Consider the following 17,199-nt stretch of genomic DNA (forward strand, 5'->3'; position numbering starts at 1 on the left):
CCTGCCTCTGATTCCCCGCCTCTGATTCCCCGCCTCTGATTCCCTGCCACTGATTCCCTGCCCCTGATACCCCACCTCTGATTCCCCATATCTGATTCCCTGCCTCTGTTTCCCCGCCTCTGATTCCCCGCCTCTGATTCCCCGCCTCTGATTCCCCGCCTCTGATTCCCCAACTCTGATTCCCCTCCTCTGATTCCCCAGCTCTGATACCCGCCTCTGATTCCCCGCATCAGTTTCCCCGCCTCTGATTCCCTGCCTCTGTTTCCCCATATCTAAGTCCCCGACTCTGATTCCCTAACTCTGATTCCCCACCTCTGATTCCCCAGCTCTGATTCCCCGCCTCTGATTCCCCGCATCTGATTCCCTGCATCTGATTCCCAGCCTCTGATTCCCTGCCTCTGATTCCCAACCTCTGATTCCCCACCTCTGATTCCCCATATCTGATTCCCCGCCTCTGTTTCCCCGCCTCTGATTCCCCGCCTCTGTTTCCCCATATCTTATTCCCGGCCTCTGATTCCCCGCCTCTGATTCCCCGCCTCTGATTCCCTGCCTCTGATTCCCCATCTCCGATTCCGCACATCGGATTTCCTGCCTCTGATTCCCCGCCTCTGATTCCCCGCCTCTGATTCCCTGCTTCTGATTCCCAACCTCTGATTCCCCACCTCTGATTCCCCATATCTGATTCCCCACCTCTGTTTCCCCGCCTCTGATTCCCCGCCTCTGATTCCCCAACTCTGAATCCCCGCCTCTGATTCCCCAGCTCTGATTCCACGCCTCTGATTCCCCGTGTTTGATTCCCTGCCTCTGATTCCCTGCCCTGATTCCCCATCTCTGATTCACCGCCTTTAATTCGCCACCTCTGATTCCCCATATCTGATTCCCCTCCTCTGTTTCCCCGCCTCTGATTCCCAACCTCTGATTCCACACCTCTGATTCCCCATATCTGATTCCCCACCTCTGTTTCCCCGCCTCTGATTCCCCGCCCCTGTTTCCCCATATCTGATTCCCCACCTCTGATTCTCCTACTCTGCTTCCCCGCCTCTGATTCCCCAGCTCTGATTCACCGCCTCTGATTCCCCGTATTTGATTCCCTGCCTCTGATTCCCCGCCTCTGATTCCCCATCTCTGATTCACCGCCTTTGATTCGCCACCTCTGTTTCCCCATATCTGATTCCCCACCTCTGTTTCCCCGCCTCTGATTCCCCATATCTGATTCCCCGGCTCTGATTGCCCACCTCTGATTCCCCGCCTCTGATTCGCCAGCTCTGATTCCCCGCCTCTGATTCCCCGCATCTGATTCCCTGCCTCTGATTCCCCGCCTCTGATTCCCCATCTCTGATTCACCGCCTTTGATTCGCCACCTCTGATTCCCCATATCTGATTACCCACCTCTGTTTCCCGGCCTCTGATTCCCCGCCTCTGATTCTCCATATCTCATTCCCCGCCTCTGAATCCCCATCTCTGATTCCCGGACTCTGATTCCCCACCTCTGATTCCCGGCCTCTTATTCCCAGCATCTGATTCCCGGCGTCTGATTCCCGGCCTCTGATTCCCCGCTTCTGATTCTGATTCCCTGCCTCTGATTCCCCATCTCTGATTCCGCACATCTGATTCCCTGCCTCTGATTCCCCACCTCTGATTCCCCATATCTGATTCCCCGCCTCTGTTTCCCCGCCTCTGATTCCCCGCCTCTGTTTCCCTATATCTAATTCCCCACCTCTGATGCCCCAACTCTGATTCCCCACCTCTGATTCCCCAGCTCTGATTCCCCGCCTCTGATTCCCCGCATCCGATTCCCCATATCTGATTCCCCGCCTCTGTTTCCCCGCCTCTGATTCCCCGCCTCTGTTTCCCCATATCTGATTCCCCGCCTCTGATTCCCAACTATGATTCCCCGCCTCTGATTCCCCAGCTCTGATTCCCTGCCTCTGATTCCCTGCGTTCTATTCCCTGCCTCTGATTCCCCGCCTGTGATTCCCCATCACTGATTCACCACCTCTGATTCCCCACATCTGATTCCCCATATCTAATTCCCCGCCTCTGTTTGCCCGCCTCTGATTCCCCGCCTCTGTTTCCCCATATCTGATTCCCCGTCGCTGAATCCCCGCCTCTGATTCCCCGCCTCTGATTCCCTGCTTCTGATTCCCAACCTCTGATTCCCCACCTCTGATTCCCCATATCTGATTCCCCGCCTCTGTTTCCCCGCCTCTGATTCCCCGCCTCTAATTCCCCAACTCTGAATCCCTGCCTCTGATTCCCCAGCTCTGATTCCACGCCTCTGATTCCCCGTGTTTGATTCCCTGCCTCTGATTCCCTGCCCTGATTCCCCATCTCTGATTCACCGCCTTTAATTCGCCACCTCTGATTCCCCATATTTGATTCCCCTCCTCTGTTTCCCCGCCTCTGATTCCCAACCTCTGATTCCACACCTCTGATTCCCCATATCTGATTCCCCACCTCTGTTTCCCCGCCTCTGATTCCCCGCCCCTGTTTCCCCATATCTGATTCCCCACCTCTGATTCTCCTACTCTGCTTCCCCGCCTCTGATTCCCCAGCTCTGATTCCCCGCCTCTGATTCCCCGTTTTTGATTCCCTGCCTCTGATTCCCCGCCTCTGATTCCCCATCTCTGATTCACTGCCTTTGATTCGCCACCTCTGTTTCCCCATATCTGATTCCCCACCTCTGTTTCCCCGCCTCTGAATCCCCGCCTCTGATTCCCCATATCTGATTCCCCGGCTCTGATTGCCCACCTCTGATTCCCCGCCTCTGATTCGCCAGCTCTGATTCCCCGCCTCTGATTCCCCGCATCTGATTCCCTGCCTCTGATTCCCCGCCTCTGATTCCCCATCTCTGATTCACCGCCTTTGATTCGCCACCTCTGATTCCCCATATCTGATTACCCACCTCTGTTTCCCGGCCTCTGATTCCCCGCCTCTGATTCTCCATATCTCATTCCCCGCCTCTGAATCCCCATCTCTGATTCCCGGACTCTGATTCCCCACCTCTGATTCCCGGCCTCTTATTCCCAGCATCTGATTCCCGGCGTCTGATTCCCGGCCTCTGATTCCCCGCTTCTGATTCTGATTCCCTGCCTCTGATTCCCCATCTCTGATTCCGCACATCTGATTCCCTGCCTCTGATTCCCCACCTCTGATTCCCCATATCTGATTCCCCGCCTCTGTTTCCCCGCCTCTGATTCCCCGCCTCTGTTTCCCTATATCTAATTCCCCACCTCTGATGCCCCAACTCTGATTCCCCGCCTCTGATTCCCCAGCTCTGATTCCCCGCCTCTGATTCCCCGCATCCGATTCCCCATATCTGATTCCCCGCCTCTGTTTCCCCGCCTCTGATTCCCCGCCTCTGTTTCCCCATATCTGATTCCCCGCCTCTGATTCCCAACTATGATTCCCCGCCTCTGATTCCCCAGCTCTGATTCCCTGCCTCTGATTCCCTGCGTTCTATTCCCTGCCTCTGATTCCCCGCCTGTGATTCCCCATCACTGATTCACCACCTCTGATTCCCCACATCTGATTCCCCATATCTAATTCCCCGCCTCTGTTTGCCCACCTCTGATTCCCCGCCTCTGTTTCCCCATATCTGATTCCCCGTCTCTGAATCCCCAACTCTGATTCCCTGCCTCTGATTCCCCAGCTCTGATTCCCCGCCTTTGATTCCCCCCGTCTGATTCCCAGCCTCTGAATCCCCGTGTCTGATTTCCTGCCTCTGATTCCCCGCCTCTGATTCCCCATCTCTGATTCACCGCCTCTGATTCCCCACCTCTGATTCCCCATCTCTGATACCGCACATCCGATTCCCTGCCTCTGATTCCCCAACTCTGATTCCCCGCCTCTGATTCCCCGCCTCTGATTCCCCATCTCTGATACCGCACATCCGATTCCCTGCCTCTGATTCCCCGCCTCTGAATACCAGCCTCTGATTCCCCATATCTGATTCCCCGCCTCTGATTCCCTGCCTCTGATTCCCCAGCTCTGATTCCCCGCCTTTGATTCCCCCCGTCTGATTCCCAGCCTCTGAATCCCCGTGTCTGATTTCCTGCCTCTGATTCCCCGCCTCTGATTCCCCATCTCTGATTCACCGCCTCTGATTCCCCATCTCTGATTCCCCACCTCTGATTCCCCGTGTCTGATTCCCCGTGTCTGATTCCCTGCCTCTGATTCCACGCCTCTGATTCCCCATATCTGATTCCCTGCCACTGATTCCCCGCCTCTGATTCCCCATCTCGGATTCACCACCTCTGATTCCCGGCCTCTGATTGCCCACCTCTGATTCCCCGCCTCTGATTCGCCAGCTATGATTCCCCCCCTCTGATTCCCCGCGTCTGATTCCCCGCCTCTGATTCCCCAACTCTAATACCCCGCCTCTGATTCCCCAGCTCTGATTCCCCTCCTCTGATTCCCCGCATCTGAATCCCTGCCTCTGATTCCCCGCCTCTGATTCCAGGCCTCTGATTCCCAACCTCTGATTCCCCACCTCTGATTCCCAATATCTGATTCCCCGCCTCTGTTTCACCGCCTCTGATTCCCCGCCTCTGTTTCCCCATATCTGATTCCCCGCCTCTGATTCCCCAACTCTGATTCCCCGCCTGTGATTCCCCAGCTCTGATTCCCCGCCTCTGATTCCCCATATCTGATTCCCATCCTCTGATTGCCCACCTCTGATTCCCCGCCTCTGATTCGCCAGCTATGATTCCCCGCCTCTGATTCCCCGCATCTGATTCCCTGCCTCTGATTCCCCGCCTCTGATTCCCCATCTCTGATTCCCAGCCTGTGATTCCCCAGCTCTGATTCCCCGCCTCTGATTCCCCAGCTCTGATTCCCAGCCTCTGATTCCCCGTGTTTGATCCCCTGCCTCTGATTACCTTCCTCTGATTCCCGGCCACTGATACCCCGCTTCTGATTCTGATTCCCTGCCTCTGATTCCCCATCTCTGATTCACCACATCTAATTCCCTGCCTCTGATTCCACGCCCCTGATTCCCCACCTCTGATTCCCCATATCTGAATCCCCGCCTCTGTTTCCACGCCTCTGATTCCCTGCCTCTGATTCCCAACCTCTGATTCCCAACCCCTGATTCCCCATATCTGATTCCCCGCCTCTGTTTCTCTGCCTCTGATTCCCCGCCCCTGTTTCCCCATATCCGATTCCCCGCCTCTGATTCCCCAACTCTGATTCCCCGCCTATGATTCCCCAGCTCTGATTCCCCGCCTCTGATTCCCCGTGTTTGATTCCCTGCCTCTGATTCCCCGCCTCTGATTCCCCATCTCTGATTCAGCGCCTTTGATTCGCCACCTCTGATTCCCCATATCTGATTCCCCACCTCTGTTACCCCGCCTCTGATTCCCCGCCACTGATTCCCCATATATCATTCCCCGCCTCTGAATCCCCATCTCTGATTCCCGGACTCTGATTCCCCACCTCTGATTCCCGGCCTCTTATTCCCGGCATCTGAATCCCGGCCTCTGATTCCCGGCCTCTGATTCCCCGCTTCTGATTCTGATTCCCTGCCTCTGATTCCCCATCTCTGATTCCGCACATCTGATTCCCTGCCTCTGATTCCCCACCTCTGATTCCCCATATCTGATTCCTCGCCTCTGTTTCCCCGCCTCTGATTCCCCGCCTCTGTTTCCCCATATCTAATTCCCCACCTCAGATGCCCCAACTCTGATACCCCGCCTCTGATTCCCCAGCTCTGATTCCCCGCCTCTGATTCCCCGCATCCGATTCCCCGTATCTGATTCCCCGCCTCTGTTTCCCCGCCTTTGATTCCCCGCCTCTGTTTCCCCATATCTGATTCCCCGCCTCTGATTCCCAACTATGATTCCCCGCCTCTGATTCCCCAGCTCTGATTCCCCGCCTCTGATTCCCCGCGTTCTATTCCCTGCCTCTGATTCCCCGCCTGTGATTCCCCATCTCTGATTCACCACCTCTGATTCCCCACCTCTGATTCCCCATATCTAATTCCCCGCCTCTGTTTGCCCGCCTCTGATTCCCCGCCTCTGTTTCCCCATATCTGATTCCCCGTGTCTGATTCCCTGCCTCTGATTCCCCGCCTCTGATTCCCCGCCTCTGATTCCCTGCCACTGATTCCCTGCCCCTGATACCCCACCTCTGATTCCCCATATCTGATTCCCTGCCTCTGTTTCCCCGTCTCTGATTCCCCGCTTCTGATTCCCCATATCTGATTCCCCGCCTCTGATTCCCCAACTCTGATTCCCCGCCTCTGATTCCCCAGCTCTGAATCCCCGCCTCTGATTCCCCGCGTCTGTTTCCCCGCCTCTGATTCCCTGCCTCTGTTTCCCCATATCTAAGTCCCCGACTCTGATTCCCCAACTCTGATTCCCCACCTCTGATTCCCCAGCTCTGATTCCCCGCCTCTGATTCCCCGCATCTGATTCCCTGCATCTGATTCCCAGCCTCTGATTCCCTGCCTCTGATTCCCAACCTCTGATTCCCCACCTCTGATTCCCCATATCTGATTCCCCGCCTCTGTTTCCCCGCCTCTGATTCCCCGCCTCTGTTTCCCCATATCTGATTCCCGGCCTCTGATTCTCCGCCTCTGATTCCCCGCCTCTGATTCCCTGCCTCTGATTCCCCATCTCTGATTCCGCACATCGGATTCCCTGCCTCTGATTCCCCGCCTCTGATTCCCCGCCTCTGATTCCCTGCTTCTGATTCCCAACCTCTGATTCCCCACCTCTGATTCCACATATCTGATTCCCCGCCTCTGTTTCCCCGCCTCTGATTCCCCGCCTCTGATTCCCCAACTCTGAATCCCCGCCTCTGATTCCCCAGCTCTGATTCCCCGCCTCTGATTCCCAGCATCCAATTCCCCATATCTGATTCCCCGCCTCTGTTTCCCCGCCTCTGATTCCCCGCCTCTCTTTCCCCATATCTGATTCCCCGCCTCTGATTCCCAACTATGATTCCCCGCCTCTGATTCCCCAGCTCTGATTCCCTGCGTCTGATTCCCTGCGTTCTATTCCCTGCCTCTGATTCCCCGCCTGTGATTCCCCATCACTGATTCACCACCTCTGATTCCCCACCTCTGATTCCCCATATCTAATTCCCCGCCTCTGTTTGCCCGCCTCTGATTCCCCGCCTCTCTTTCCCCATATCTGATTCCCCGTCTCTGAATCCCCAACTCTGATTCCCTGCCTCTGATTCCCCAGCTCTGATTCCCCGCCTTTGATTCCCCCCGTCTGATTCCCAGCCTCTGAATCCCCGTGTCTGATTTCCTGCCTCTGATTCCCCGCCTCTGATTCCCCATCTCTGATTCCTCTGATTCCCCACATCTGATTCCCCATCTCTGATTCCGCACATCCGATTCCCTGCCTCTGATTCCCCAACTCTGATTCCCCACCTCTGATTCCCCAGCTCTGATTCCCCGCCTCAGATTCCCCGCGTCTGATTCCCTGCCTCTGATTCCCCGCCTCTGATTCCCCATCTCTGATTCCCCACCTCTGATTCCCCGTGTCTGATTCCCTGCCTCTGATTCCCCATCTCTGATTCACCACATCTGATTCCCGGCCTCTGATTGCCCACCTCTGATTCCCCACCTCTGATTCGCCAGCTATGATACCCCCCCTCTGATTCCCCGCGTCTGATTCCCCGCCTCTGATTCCCCAACTCTAATACCCCGCCTCTGATTCCCCAGCTCTGATTCCCCTCCTCTGATTCCCCGCATCTGATTCCCTGCCTCTGATTCCCCGCCTCTGATTCCAGGCCTGTGATTCCCAACCTCTGATTCCCCACCTCTGATTCCCCATATCTGATTCCCCGCCTCTGTTTCACCGCCTCTGATTCCCCGACTCTGTTTCCCCATATCTGATTCCCCGCCTCTGATTCCCCAACTCTGATTCCCCGCCTGTGATTCCCCAGCTCTAATTCCCCGCCTCTGATTCCCAATATCTGATTCCCATCCTCTGATTGCCCACCTCTGATTCCCCGCCTCTGATTCGCCAGCTCTGATTCCCCGCCTCTGATTCCCCGCATCTGATTCCCCATCTCTGATTCCCCGCCTGTGATTCCCCAGCTCTGATTCCCAGCCTCTGATTCCCCGTGTTTGATCCCCTGCCTCTGATTACCTTCCTCTGATTCCCGGCCTCTGATACCCCGCTTCTGATTCTGATTCCCTGCCTCTGATTCCCCATCTCTGATTCACCACATCTAATTCCCTGCCTCTGATTCCACGCCCCTGATTCCCCACCTCTGATTCGCCATATCTGAATCCCCGCCTCTGTTTCCACGCCTCTGATTCCCTGCCTCTGATTCCCAACCTCTGATTCCCCACCCCTGATTCCCCATATCTGATTCCCCGCCTCTGTTTCCCTGCCTCTGATTCTCCGCCCCTGTTTCCCCATATCTGATTCCCCGCCTCTGATTCCCCAACTCTGATTCCCCACCTCTGATTCCCCAGCTCTGATTCCCCGCCTCTGATTCCCCGTGTTTGATTCCCTGCCTCTGATTCCCCGCCTCTGATTCCCCATCTCTGATTCACCGCCTTTGATTCGACACCTCTGATTCCCCATATCTGATTCCCCACCTCTGTTACCCCGCCTCTGATTCCCCGCCTCTGATTCCCCATATATCATTCCCTGCCTCTGAATCCCCATCTCTGATTCCCGGACTCTGATTCCCCACCTCTGATTCCCGGCCTCTTATTCCCGGCATCTGAATCCCGGCCTCTGATTCCCGGCCTCTGATTCCCCGCTTCTGATTCTGATTCCCTGCCTCTGATTCCCCATCTCTGATTCCGCACATCTGATTCCCTGCCTCTGATTCCCCACCTCTGATTCCCCATATCTGATTCCCCACCTCTGTTTCCCCGCCTCTGATTCCCCGCCTCTGTTTCCCCATATCTAATTCCCCACCTCTGATGCCCCAACTCTGATACCCCGCCTCTGATTCCCCAGCTCTGATTCCCCGCCTCTGATTCCCCGCATCCGATTCCCCATATCTGATTCCCCGCCTCTGTTTCCCCGCCTTTGATTCCCCGCCTCTGTTTCCCCATATCTGATTCCCCGCCTCTGATTCCCAACTATGATTCCCCGCCTCTGATTCCCCAGCTCTGATTCCCCACCTCTGATTCCCCGCGTTCTATTCCCTGCCTCTGATTCCCCGCCTGTGATTCCCCATCTCTGATTCACCACCTCTGATTCCCCACCTCTGATTCCCCTTATCTAATTCCCCGCCTCTGTTTGCCCGCCTCTGATTCCCCGCCTCTGTTTCCCCATATCTGATTCCCCGTGTCTGATTCCCTGCCTCTGATTCCCCGCCTCTGATTCCCCGCCTCTGATTCCCTGCCACTGATTCCCTGCCCCTGATACCCCACCTCTGATTCCCCATATCTGATTCCCTGCCTCTGTTTCCCCGCCTCTGATTCCCCGCCTCTGATTCCCCGCCTCTGATTCCCCGCCTCTGATTCCCCAACTCTGATTCCCCTCCTCTGATTCCCCAGCTCTGATACCCGCCTCTGATTCTCCGCGTCTGTTTCCCCGCCTCTGATTCCCTGCCTCTGTTTCCCCATATCTAAGTCCCCGACTCTGATTCCCTAACTCTGATTCCCCACCTCTGATTCCCCAGCTCTGATTCCCCGCCTCTGATTCCCCGCATCTGATTCCCTGCATCTGATTCCCAGCCTCTGATTCCCTGCCTCTGATTCCCAACCTCTGATTCCCCACCTCTGATTCCCCATATCTGATTCCCCGCCTCTGTTTCCCCGCCTCTGATTCCCCGCCTCTGTTTCCCCATATCTTATTCCCGGCCTCTGATTCCCCGCCTCTGATTCCCCGCCTCTGATTCCCTGCCTCTGATTCCCCATCTCCGATTCCGCACATCGGATTTCCTGCCTCTGATTCCCCGCCTCTGATTCCCCGCCTCTGATTCCCTGCTTCTGATTCCCAACCTCTGATTCCCCACCTCTGATTCCCCATATCTGATTCCCCACCTCTGTTTCCCCGCCTCTGATTCCCCGCCTCTGATTCCCCAACTCTGAATCCCCGCCTCTGATTCCCCAGCTCTGATTCCACGCCTCTGATTCCCCGTGTTTGATTCCCTGCCTCTGATTCCCTGCCCTGATTCCCCATCTCTGATTCACCGCCTTTAATTCGCCACCTCTGATTCCCCATATCTGATTCCCCTCCTCTGTTTCCCCGCCTCTGATTCCCAACCTCTGATTCCACACCTCTGATTCCCCATATCTGATTCCCCACCTCTGTTTCCCCGCCTCTGATTCCCCGCCCCTGTTTCCCCATATCTGATTCCCCACCTCTGATTCTCCTACTCTGCTTCCCCGCCTCTGATTCCCCAGCTCTGATTCCCCGCCTCTGATTCCCCGTTTTTGATTCCCTGCCTCTGATTCCCCGCCTCTGATTCCCCATCTCTGATTCACCGCCTTTGATTCGCCACCTCTGTTTCCCCATATCTGATTCCCCACCTCTGTTTCCCCGCCTCTGATTCCCCATATCTGATTCCCCGGCTCTGATTGCCCACCTCTGATTCCCCGCCTCTGATTCGCCAGCTCTGATTCCCCGCCTCTGATTCCCCGCATCTGATTCCCTGCCTCTGATTCCCCGCCTCTGATTCCCCATCTCTGATTCACCGCCTTTGATTCGCCACCTCTGATTCCCCATATCTGATTACCCACCTCTGTTTCCCGGCCTCTGATTCCCCGCCTCTGATTCTCCATATCTCATTCCCCGCCTCTGAATCCCCATCTCTGATTCCCGGACTCTGATTCCCCACCTCTGATTCCCGGCCTCTTATTCCCAGCATCTGATTCCCGGCGTCTGATTCCCGGCCTCTGATTCCCCGCTTCTGATTCTGATTCCCTGCCTCTGATTCCCCATCTCTGATTCCGCACATCTGATTCCCTGCCTCTGATTCCCCACCTCTGATTCCCCATATCTGATTCCCCGCCTCTGTTTCCCCGCCTCTGATTCCCCGCCTCTGTTTCCCTATATCTAATTCCCCACCTCTGATGCCCCAACTCTGATTCCCCGCCTCTGATTCCCCAGCTCTGATTCCCCGCCTCTGATTCCCCGCATCCGATTCCCCATATCTGATTCCCCGCCTCTGTTTCCCCGCCTCTGATTCCCCGCCTCTGTTTCCCCATATCTGATTCCCCGCCTCTGATTCCCAACTATGATTCCCCGCCTCTGATTCCCCAGCTCTGATTCCCTGCCTCTGATTCCCTGCGTTCTATTCCCTGCCTCTGATTCCCCGCCTGTGATTCCCCATCACTGATTCACCACCTCTGATTCCCCACATCTGATTCCCCATATCTAATTCCCCGCCTCTGTTTGCCCGCCTCTGATTCCCCGCCTCTGTTTCCCCATATCTGATTCCCCGTCGCTGAATCCCCGCCTCTGATTCCCCGCCTCTGATTCCCTGCTTCTGATTCCCAACCTCTGATTCCCCACCTCTGATTCCCCATATCTGATTCCCCGCCTCTGTTTCCCCGCCTCTGATTCCCCGCCTCTGATTCCCCAACTCTGAATCCCTGCCTCTGATTCCCCAGCTCTGATTCCACGCCTCTGATTCCCCGTGTTTGATTCCCTGCCTCTGATTCCCTGCCCTGATTCCCCATCTCTGATTCACCGCCTTTAATTCGCCACCTCTGATTCCCCATATCTGATTCCCCTCCTCTGTTTCCCCGCCTCTGATTCCCAACCTCTGATTCCACACCTCTGATTCCCCATATCTAATTCCCCGCCTCTGTTTGCCCACCTCTGATTCCCCGCCTCTGTTTCCCCATATCTGATTCCCCGTCTCTGAATCCCCAACTCTGATTCCCTGCCTCTGATTCCCCAGCTCTGATTCCCCGCCTTTGATTCCCCCCGTCTGATTCCCAGCCTCTGAATCCCCGTGTCTGATTTCCTGCCTCTGATTCCCCGCCTCTGATTCCCCATCTCTGATTCACCGCCTATGATTCCCCACCTCTGATTCCCCATCTCTGATACCGCACATCCGATTCCCTGCCTCTGATTCCCCAACTCTGATTCCCCGCCTCTGATTCCCCATCTCTGATTCCCCACCTCTGATTCCCCATATCTGATTCCCATCCTCTGATTGCCCACCTCTGATTCCCCGCCTCTGATTTGCCAGCTATGATTCCCCGCCTCTGATTCCCCGCATCTGATTCCCTGCCACTGATTCCCCGCCTCTGATTCCCCATCTCTGATTCCCCGCCTGTGATTCCCCAGCTCTGATTCCCCGCCTCTGATTCCCCAGCTCTGATTCCCAGCCTCCGATTCCCCGTGTTTGATCCCCTGCCTCTGATTACCTTCCTCTGATTCCCGGCCACTGATACCCCGCTTCTGATTCTGATTCCCTGCCTCTGATTCCCCATCTCTGATTCACCACATCTAATTCCCTGCCTCTGATTCCACGCCCCTGATTCCCCACCTCTGATTCCCCATATCTGAATCCCCGCCTCTGTTTCCACGCCTCTGATTCCCTGCCTCTGATTCCCAACCTCTGATTCCCAACCCCTGATTCCCCATATCTGATTCCCCGCCTCTGTTTCTCTGCCTCTGATTCCCCGCCCCTGTTTCCCCATATCCGATTCCCCGCCTCTGATTCCCCAACTCTGATTCCCCGCCTATGATTCCCCAGCTCTGATTCCCCGCCTCTGATTCCCCGTGTTTGATTCCCTGCCTCTGATTCCCCGCCTCTGATTCCCCATCTCTGATTCACCGCCTTTGATTCGCCACCTCTGATTCCCCATAACTGATTCCCCACCTCTGTTACCCCGCCTCTGATTCCCCGCCACTGATTCCCCATATATCATTCCCCGCCTCTGAATCCCCATCTCTGATTCCCGGACTCTGATTCCCCACCTCTGATTCCCGGCCTCTTATTCCCGGCATCTGAATCCCGGCCTCTGATTCCCGGCCTCTGATTCCCCGCTTCTGATTCTGATTCCCTGCCTCTGATTCCCCATCTCTGATTCCGCACATCTGATTCCCTGCCTCTGATTCCCCACCTCTGATTCCCCATATCTGATTCCTCGCCTCTGTTTCCCCGCCTCTGATTCCCCGCCTCTGTTTCCCCATATCTAATTCCCCACCTCAGATGCCCCAACTCTGATACCCCGCCTCTGATTCCCCAGCTCTGATTCCCCGCCTCTGATTCCCCGCATCCGATTCCCCGTATCTGATTCCCCGCCTCTGTTTCCCCGCCTTTGATTCCCCGCCTCTGTTTCCCCATATCTGATTCCCCGCCTCTGATTCCCAACTATGATTCCCCGCCTCTGATTCCCCAGCTCTGATTCCCCGCCTCTGATTCCCCGCGTTCTATTCCCTGCCTCTGATTCCCCGCCTGTGATTCCCCATCTCTGATTCACCACCTCTGATTCCCCACCTCTGATTCCCCATATCTAATTCCCCGCCTCTGTTTGCCCGCCTCTGATTCCCCGCCTCTGTTTCCCCATATCTGATTCCCCGTGTCTGATTCCCTGCCTCTGATTCCCCGCCTCTGATTCCCCGCCTCTGATTCCCTTCCACTGATTCCCTGCCCCTGATACCCCACCTCTGATTCCCCATATCTGATTCCCTGCCTCTGTTTCCCCGCCTCTGATTCCCCGCTTCTGATTCCCCATATCTGATTCCCCGCCTCTGATTCCCCAACTCTGATTCCCCGCCTCTGATTCCCCAGCTCTGAATCCCCGCCTCTGATTCCCCGCGTCTGTTTCCCCGCCTCTGATTCCCTGCCTCTGTTTCCCCATATCTAAGTCCCCGACTCTGATTCCCCAACTCTGATTCCCCACCTCTGATTCCCCAGCTCTGATTCCCCGCCTCTGATTCCCCGCATCTGATTCCCTGCATCTGATTCCCAGCCTCTGATTCCCTGCCTCTGATTCCCAACCTCTGATTCCCCACCTCTGATTCCCCATATCTGATTCCCCGCCTCTGTTTCCCCGCCTCTGATTCCCCGCCTCTGTTTCCCCATATCTGATTCCCGGCCTCTGATTCTCCGCCTCTGATTCCCCGCCTGTGATTCCCCAGCTCTAATTCCCCGCCTCTGATTCCCAATATCTGATTCCCATCCTCTGATTGCCCACCTCTGATTCCCCGCCTCTGATTCGCCAGCTCTGATTCCCCGCCTCTGATTCCCCGCATCTGATTCCCCATCTCTGATTCCCCGCCTGTGATTCCCCAGCTCTGATTCCCAGCCTCTGATTCCCCGTGTTTGATCCCCTGCCTCTGATTACCTTCCTCTGATTCCCGGCCTCTGATACCCCGCTTCTGATTCTGATTCCCTGCCTCTGATTCCCCATCTCTGATTCACCACATCTAATTCCCTGCCTCTGATTCCACGCCCCTGATTCCCCACCTCTGATTCGCCATATCTGAATCCCCGCCTCTGTTTCCACGCCTCTGATTCCCTGCCTCTGATTCCCAACCTCTGATTCCCCACCCCTGATTCCCCATATCTGATTCCCCGCCTCTGTTTCCCTGCCTCTGATTCTCCGCCCCTGTTTCCCCATATCTGATTCCCCGCCTCTGATTCCCCAACTCTGATTCCCCACCTCTGATTCCCCAGCTCTGATTCCCCGCCTCTGATTCCCCGTGTTTGATTCCCTGCCTCTGATTCCCCGCCTCTGATTCCCCATCTCTGATTCACCGCCTTTGATTCGACACCTCTGATTCCCCATATCTGATTCCCCACCTCTGTTACCCCGCCTCTGATTCCCCGCCTCTGATTCCCCATATATCATTCCCTGCCTCTGAATCCCCATCTCTGATTCCCGGACTCCGATTCCCCACCTCTGATTCCCGGCCTCTTATTCCCGGCATCTGAATCCCGGCCTCTGATTCCCGGCCTCTGATTCCCCGCTTCTGATTCTGATTCCCTGCCTCTGATTCCCCATCTCTGATTCCGCACATCTGATTCCCTGCCTCTGATTCCCCACCTCTGATTCCCCATATCTGATTCCCCACCTCTGTTTCCCCGCCTCTGATTCCCCGCCTCTGTTTCCCCATATCTAATTCCCCACCTCTGATGCCCCAACTCTGATACCCCGCCTCTGATTCCCCAGCTCTGATTCCCCGCCTCTGATTCCCCGCATCCGATTCCCCATATCTGATTCCCCGCCTCTGTTTCCCCGCCTTTGATTCCCCGCCTCTGTTTCCCCATATCTGATTCCCCGCCTCTGATTCCCAACTATGATTCCCCGCCTCTGATTCCCCAGCTCTGATTCCCCACCTCTGATTCCCCGCGTTCTATTCCCTGCCTCTGATTCCCCGCCTGTGATTCCCCATCTCTGATTCACCACCTCTGATTCCCCACCTCTGATTCCCCTTATCTAATTCCCCGCCTCTGTTTGCCCGCCTCTGATTCCCCGCCTCTGTTTCCCCATATCTGATTCCCCGTGTCTGATTCCCTGCCTCTGATTCCCCGCCTCTGATTCCCCGCCTCTGATTCCCTGCCACTGATTCCCTGCCCCTGATACCCCACCTCTGATTCCCCATATCTGATTCCCTGCCTCTGTTTCCCCGCCTCTGATTCCCCGCCTCTGATTCCCCGCCTCTGATTCCCCGCCTCTGATTCCCCAACTCTGATTCCCCTCCTCTGATTCCCCAGCTCTGATACCCGCCTCTGATTCTCCGCGTCTGTTTCCCCGCCTCTGATTCCCTGCCTCTGTTTCCCCATATCTAAGTCCCCGACTCTGATTCCCTAACTCTGATTCCCCACCTCTGATTCCCCAGCTCTGATTCCCCGCCTCTGATTCCCCGCATCTGATTCCCTGCATCTGATTCCCAGCCTCTGATTCCCTGCCTCTGATTCCCAACCTCTGATTCCCCACCTCTGATTCCCCATATCTGATTCCCCGCCTCTGTTTCCCCGCCTCTGATTCCCCGCCTCTGTTTCCCCATATCTTATTCCCGGCCTCTGATTCCCCGCCTCTGATTCCCCGCCTCTGATTCCCTGCCTCTGATTCCCCATCTCCGATTCCGCACATCGGATTTCCTGCCTCTGATTCCCCGCCTCTGATTCCCCGCCTCTGATTCCCTGCTTCTGATTCCCAACCTCTGATTCCCCACCTCTGATTCCCCATATCTGATTCCCCACCTCTGTTTCCCCGCCTCTGATTCCCCGCCTCTGATTCCCCAACTCTGAATCCCCGCCTCTGATTCCCCAGCTCTGATTCCACGCCTCTGATTCCCCGTGTTTGATTCCCTGCCTCTGATTCCCTGCCCTGATTCCCCATCTCTGATTCACCGCCTTTAATTCGCCACCTCTGATTCCCCATATCTGATTCCCCTCCTCTGTTTCCCCGCCTCTGATTCCCAACCTCTGATTCCACACCTCTGATTCCCCATATCTGATTCCCCACCTCTGTTTCCCCGCCTCTGATTCCCCGCCCCTGTTTCCCCATATCTGATTCCCCACCTCTGATTCTCCTACTCTGCTTCCCCGCCTCTGATTCCCCAGCTCTGATTCCCCGCCTCTGATTCCCCGTTTTTGATTCCCTGCCTCTGATTCCCCGCCTCTGATTCCCCATCTCTGATTCACCGCCTTTGATTCGCCACCTCTGTTTCCCCATATCTGATTCCCCACCTCTGTTTCCCCGCCTCTGATTCCCCATATCTGATTCCCCGGCTCTGATTGCCCACCTCTGATTCCCCGCCTCTGATTCGCCAGCTCTGATTCCCCGCCTCTGATTCCCCGCATCTGATTCCCTGCCTCTGATTCCCCGCCTCTGATTCCCCATCTCTGATTCACCGCCTTTGATTCGCCACCTCTGATTCCCCATATCTGATTACCCACCTCTGTTTCCCGGCCTCTGATTCCCCGCCTCTGATTCTCCATATCTCATTCCCCGCCTCTGAATCCCCATCTCTGATTCCCGGACTCTGATTCCCCACCTCTGATTCCCGGCCTCTTATTCCCAGCATCTGATTCCCGGCGTCTGATTCCCGGCCTCTGATTCCCCGCTTCTGATTCTGATTCCCTGCCTCTGATTCCCCATCTCTGATTCCGCACATCTGATTCCCTGCCTCTGATTCCCCACCTCTGATTCCCCATATCTGATTCCCCGCCTCTGTTTCCCCGCCTCTGATTCCCCGCCTCTGTTTCCCTATATCTAATTCCCCACCTCTGATGCCCCAACTCTGATTCCCCGCCTCTGATTCCCCAGCTCTGATTCCCCGCCTCTGATTCCCCGCATCCGAT

This window comes from Narcine bancroftii, chromosome 1, assembly GCF_036971445.1.
Source record: "Narcine bancroftii isolate sNarBan1 chromosome 1, sNarBan1.hap1, whole genome shotgun sequence".
NCBI lineage: Eukaryota > Metazoa > Chordata > Chondrichthyes > Torpediniformes > Narcinidae > Narcine > Narcine bancroftii.